General features: G+C 39.7%; 1 pseudogene; it reads right to left on the bottom strand.

Moving 5' to 3' along the window:
- Positions 1-1,718: 1,718 nt before the first annotated feature.
- LOC122118931 lies at positions 1,719-4,869 on the bottom strand (annotated as a pseudogene).
- Between the last annotated feature and the right edge of the window lie 1,859 nt (positions 4,870-6,728).

Below are 6,728 nucleotides of genomic sequence, written 5' to 3'. Positions count from 1 at the left end.
CTTTCAGTTGAGAAAGTATCTGATGGCATAGAAATAATGATGCTGTTAAGTAGTGCTCTAAGGAAAACAGACTGGCAGGAGTTGTGGACTACTGCTTGAGAGATTATGAGAGGTCTTAAACATTGGAACTGAACTCTGAATGACAAGACACACTAGCCCTGATGTCAGTAACAGCATGGGCTATGTCTTCTACCTTTTCCATATCTTCCTGGAGGCCCATAAGTCACTTTGGTTTCCTAACTTGTTTCTCCCAGTTGTTGTTCCTGAATTCCTTTGCCACATCAAGTGCATTCCTGGATTCCCAGTATCTTTACTGTGGTTCAGAACCATTGGGAAGGTTAAGCTACAACTAGGTAAGGAGTAAAAATGCAAGTTCTCTGGTGGAATTTCAGTAATCTCAGTTCTCCCTTTAAAGTCTTTCCATGGATGAAGTTAGGCCTGTCTAGATTATCTAGCAGTTTCCTTACATTAAACATATTTTCAAAGTGTTTCATGGCAACAGGAAACTCTGTGTTTGTATTTGCTTGAATAACTGGGGACTGCGTAAATTGACATGTAAAGTGATCACCACAGTTCACCCTTGTCAACTTGGTACTCCCACATCTCCATTACCAAATTTGTTCTTCAAATAAAAGACAATGATGATAATCCTATATCCGTCAAAGGATAGAAGTATCCTCCATATCAACAAAACAAAACAAAACCTCCTCAGAAGAGGGCCTCTGGATTGAAATTACTCTTCTTTTTTTCTGGTCCTGGGGCTTGAACTCAGGGCCTAGGCTGTCCCTGAGCCTCTTATGCTCAAAGCTAGAGCTTTACTACTTGAGCCACAGTGTCATTTCCAGCCTTTTCTGTTTATGTGGTACCGAGGAATCTAACCTAGGACATCATGCATGCTAGGCAACACTCTACTGCTAGACCATATTCCCAGCCCTGAGATTACTCTTGATTATCCTCAATTCAGGATGCTAATTTAATAATTATTTAAAAAGTATTAGATAAAGAATAAAGGAAGAAAGTCAAAATTTATAGCTATAAATATCAGTAATAACCACATGACCAGCTTCTGCATCTGGTCATAGTGGCTGTTGTTGATGTTTATGGCTCCCTTCTTCCATTAGCCTGTATTTCCTTTGTTGTCAGTAAGCATCTCAGATCATTATCAGTCTGGTAGAAACCATAATTCACCTGAATTTTGTCAAAGTTTCCCACTGACCTTAATCATAAGACACAGTGGTAGTAATACAGATTCTCTAAGATATCTGTATTTTAGACATACTGTTCGCTAGCCTGCATTGTGTAGTAGTGACTTAATTTTTCCTTTGTAATCAGGATCAATCACTGCATGAGTATAGCAACTCCTTTCTTTGTTCTTTGATGTAGACTCTTGAAGAAATCTAAGTGGCTGGGTGACAATCTCAGCTTCTATTTCAATGCAATCATTGTTGTCTCCTGGTAGAAGCATCTTTTACTCTATTGTTTTAGTAATTAATTAATTAATTTTATTTTGCAGCACTGAGGATGGAATCCAGATCCTCACACATGTTAAACAAGTGCACTACCACTGAGCTATACCCCAAGTCCTCATCATAGAGGCATTTTTTTCCTTGGATTTCAGACCGTTAGACCAGAACAATGTTATGTCTCAAAAAGGAAGTAAAAATTTTGCTCGTGACTCAACTCATTAAGTGTAATATTAAGTTGTGCTATTTCCATTTTTAACCCTTGAGGCCTGAACCTGTAAGTGAGATTATGGAGAAATGGCATTATATTTAGAAGGCATTCCCTAACTGGATTTTCCCTAACTAATGTTGCACCTTGAAGTTTCTTCATAGGCCAGCTGTATCAAGATTTTGGGGAACATGGGCCCCTTTTCTCTGATGTGGACACTTTGGTCAGAAGAAATACCATGTATTTCTTTTACTCATGATGGTGAGTAAAAGATGGATGACAAGGTGTTTTGTTTTTTTCTTTGCCAGTCTTGGGGCTTGAACTCATGGCCTGGGTGCTGTCCCTGAGCTTCTTTTGCTCAAGGCTAGTGCTCAACCACTTGAGTCACAGCTCTACTTCCAGCTTTTTTCATAGTTTCAAGGTATACTTAAATACTAGTAATGTAATTTATGGTTAAATCGAGTAATGAATACACATTGACAAGTGTCTCTTCAAAGTTTATTTAGTAGATGAAAGCAAGCAATTTAGGAAGAAGAAGTTAGTAGAAGCACTATGCTCTAGAGATAGAAAAATCTATTTAAAACCAAATATATTCTGAACTGCCACCACTGTCCTTAAAATAGAACTCAAATATTTAGGTAGCTGAAACTATGTAGTTTTAAAAAATATTTTTCATGGACCTCATTTGGGGTTAGGTATGTTATTTTTGGGTTTGTTATAAAGCGTTTTTCTTTTCTAATTTTGGTAAGATGATACTTTTTAGAACAACAAAATCACTGTCATGGATTGCTTCTCAATTTCTCTTCAAATCACATCTAGATTCTAAATTCAGTGCATTTCGAAGAATTTTTAGGAAGTGTCCATATTTATGGTTTTACAGAGAAATGTCTCCAAGAACCCGAAAGGTCTGAAGTATTTAACTGTCAAGCCTTTTAGCAACTGCAGATAGGAAGGCTTGTGAAAATGGAAGCCATCCAGAAAGGAACTCATTACCTTCTCTCCACAGACTCACGGCTTCTGTGTTCAAGGCACCACCTGCCAAGTCTCTCATTAGAAGCCTGGAAGCTGCCTCCTTCCTCTCTCCCCAGGTCCAATCATTCACAGTCTGCTGTCATTTCAAAGTCAGAGGTGCTAGGCATTCTACCCCTTTTCTCCCCCATCATTGTTCTCTCTGACTCTCGTTATCTGTGGGAAGTGCACCTGTCTGTTCCCTCCCTTATCTTTGTGGATGTCATCTGCCTATTTTGTGCCTCAGTTTAAAAACTTAGGCTGAGCTGGGTGCTGGTAGTTCACGACTGTAATTCTAGCTACTTGGAAGCTGAGATCTGAGGATTGAGGTTTCAAGCCAGCTCAGGCAAGAAACTCTGTGAAGTTCTTGTCTTCTTTTTATTTTCCTTAAAATTTTTTTTTATTGTAAATGTGATGTACAGAGGGGTTACAGTTACATAGGTCAGGTAACGAGTACATTTCTTTTTGAATAGTGTCACCCTCCCCCTCATTTTCTCCCAGATTTTCCTCTTCTGACTCCCCCTCATCCCCAAGTTGTATAGTTCATTTCCAACATAGTGGCTAGTGAGTATCACTGCTGGTTCACTTTTTATCCTACCAATTCTATGCTTCCCTTTCCCCTCCCCAAATCAGATGAACTTACATACAAGGCAAAGGGTAAAGAAGTAACAAAGAGTGACAAAAGGAAAAACACCAAAGCGGGACAAAAAAAAACAAAAAAACAACACAAAAAAACTGCAAGCAGGGCTGGGAATTAGACTTAGTTGTAGAGTACTTGCCTAGCATGCATGAAGTACTGAGTTGGAGTCCTCAGTACAACATAAACAGAAAAAGCCAGAAGTGGCACTGTGGCTCATGTGGTAGAGTGCTATCCTTCAGCAAAAGAAGCTCAGGGACAATGCTCAAGCCCTGAGTTCAAGCCCTGGGACTGGCAAAACAAACAAACAAACAAACCAACAAACCACAAAAAACCTCTTGTTTCTATTTCTTGGAGTTCATTTTGATAAGCATCATTTTATATGATTATATGCACATAGCTACTGAGCCCTTGTGATCCTCTCCTAAGAATATCCTTTTTTGTTCTCATTATGTGAATGTTTAGAGTGCTGTTTAATTAACCATGTCCAAGTGTAATTATCAGTCTTTTTATATCCATTGGGGTTACTTGTAGACGTACAAGCATATTCTAATTATTACAAATGAGGGAAATGAGACCTATGTTTCTTTAGACCTGGCTTACTTCATTTAATATAATTTTTTCCAAGTCTTTCCATAGCCTTATGAATGGGGCAATGTCATTCTTTCTGATGGAAGCATAGCATTCCATTGTACATATATACCACATTTTCTTGATCCATTTGTCCACTGAGGGGCATCTGGGTAGATTCCATATCTTAGCTATGGTAAACATACTGCAATGAACATGGTTGTGCTGGTGGCTTTGGTGGTTATTTGGGTAAATTCCCAGGAGTGAGATTTCTGGGTCATAGGGGAGCTCTATGTTTAGTCTTTTGAGGAATCTTCATACTGCTTTACAGAGTGGTTGAACAAGTTTACATACCCACCAACAATATAGTATAGTATTGGTCTCTTTTGGCCACATGCCTGCCAGCATCTGTTATTGTTAGTTTTCTTGATATTTTTCCCCTCAAGACATTCAGGCTCTTCAATGTCAGAGGTTAGGAAGTAGTAGTCAATGATGAGCATGCCCTGTAGTTCTTTCAGCCTCTCTAACATCATGTGAACATGAGCCTTGCTATTCATGGAGTCCTTGGTTAGGCTGTTGCTGAGCTTTGTGAGGAGAGAGCTCTTAAGATCAATGAAATTGAGTGCTTCTGCCAGTGTCAACTCCAGGAAAAACCTATATCCCAGGGCTACGTAGATGCGTGAAGTATCTGAAACCACTGTGTCAATAAAGAAGTTACAGCCCAAATCCACCTGCATATATAACTCTGAGTGATTAGCTTCCTGGAGTCACTCAATGACATTTTTCAGCTGAAGGTATGTGGCCAGCTGCTCATATATCTTGTCTTGATGGTCCAATACTTTTTGCAAGTCCTGCAGCAGCACGTCACTAATAAAGGCCTCATAGTGCAGCACTTTCTCTCTCCACCCTCGCATGGCTTCCACAGCCTGGCATTTAGGGGGTATCACCATAATGGGCTCTTGAAGAGTGAGGGGGAAAGGCCACATTAACCACTCATTTTATCTCAGGCACACCTATCATTCGGCTAATGTTTGGAGGTTCCCATCTCAACTTTGGGACTTATTGACCTGGTACACCCACCTGTGCGTTCTTGATAATTCTAACTGGGGTTAGATGGAATCTCAACGATGTTTCTAACTGGGGTTAGATGGAATCTCAATGATGCATTTCTTTTATGGACAGAGATATTGAATATCACTTCATGTGTCTATTGGCCATTGGAGAAGACTCTTTTTAAGTCTTTAGCCCACTTACTAATGGGATTGTTTTTTCTTTGAGGATTTGTTTTTGGGGGGTTAAGTTTTTTGAGCTGTAAGTATATTTTAGATATGAGGCCATTGTCTAATGCATAGCTAGTAAAGATCTTCTCCCATTCTGTGTGCTTTCTACTTATCTTGCTAACTATGTCCTTTGCCATGTAGAAACTCTGCAGTTCAATGCAATCCCATTTATCCAGCTTTTTTTTTTTTATTTGTTGTGATTCTGGATACTTATTTAGGAAGTTTTGACCTGTGCCAAGGAGTTTTAGTGTTTTCCTTATCCATTCCTGTCATATTTATGTGAAATTCTTATCTCCAATTAATCAGCCAAAAACTGGAGGTGGAGCTGTGGCAGAGTAGAGTGGCAGTTGTAGAGTGATAACCTTGTGTGAAAAAAGGATTCCTAGAATTTGAGTTCAAGCCCCAATACTAGCACAAATAAATGAATGAAACCCAATGACTTTGGGTGGCTACACTTTATCTACAAGAAAGAAAAATAGAAGTATGAGGGCTGGGAAGGTGGCTCAGTGGTAGAGCGCTAGCCTTGAGCTGAAAAGCTGAGGAACAGCGCCCAGGCCCAGAGTTAAGGCCCCAGGTCTGACAAAAATAACATAAAATAAAATAAAATAAAAATAGAAGTATCTATTCATGATGCTTAAGGTTTTAATTCAGCTTTTCAGCCCATTTTAGCCCTACCATTCTTTGAATCCACAATGTCTGTTCTTAACTCTGAGTTTACACATATCTGCTTATCCTTGTCATGTACTAGTGAAATGTCTGGGTGGAACAGCCAGGCTGCCTCAGTTGGACTGTAGCCCAGCTACTCCCAGCTAAAGGATCTTAGGCATAAATTCTCTGTGGCTATGGACTTTTCCAGGTGAAGTGGGCTTGGTAGTGATAGGGCCTAATTCATAAGATAGTTTTGAAAATTACAGTAGTTAAGACATAAACATATATTAGCTACATAAGGAGTGATTTCATGGTTCTATTTCCATGAATATATATGAGTATGTATACTTGTGTCTGTGTATTTCATCTTTTCCCTCCACTCTTTTCACTCTCCCTGTCTCCCTTTCTTCATGCAATTGCAATACTTTTCATCATTCAGTTTTCATACTGCTGGCAATCTATTTTGACCACATTCATCTTCTCCAATATTGTGTGTGTGTGTGTGTGTTTGTGCGTGTGCATGTGTGCACGCACTGGAACTGGAGCTTGAACTCAGGACTTTGTGCTGTTGCTTGGCTTTTTCACTCAAGACTGGAACTCTACCACTTGAGCCATACATCCACTTTCTGCTTTTTGGAGATAAGAGTGTCATGGACTTTTCTGTAAAAGCTGGCTTCAAACTGTGATCTTCAGATCTCAGCCTCCTGAGTAGTTATGGTTACAGATGTGAGCTACCAGCACCTGATTCCAACATTACATTTTATTAGGAAACATTTCTTTGACCTGTGTGTGAGCTCCTTCAAGGCAGGAACTGGGTGCTATTTGTAAGGTCCGCTCCTGGATGGCTAGCAGACTCCACCCTCCTGTAGCAAAGTCTCCACCCAGTACCTGCGTTACCTAGGCAACTGGAACAC

Source organism: Dipodomys spectabilis, unplaced genomic scaffold (genome assembly GCF_019054845.1).
Source record: "Dipodomys spectabilis isolate Male_0828 unplaced genomic scaffold, ASM1905484v1 ptg000001l, whole genome shotgun sequence".
Classification (NCBI taxonomy): domain Eukaryota; kingdom Metazoa; phylum Chordata; class Mammalia; order Rodentia; family Heteromyidae; genus Dipodomys; species Dipodomys spectabilis.
The sequence above is the reverse complement of the archived record's forward strand: the minus strand, read 5'-3'. Positions and strand labels throughout refer to the sequence as shown.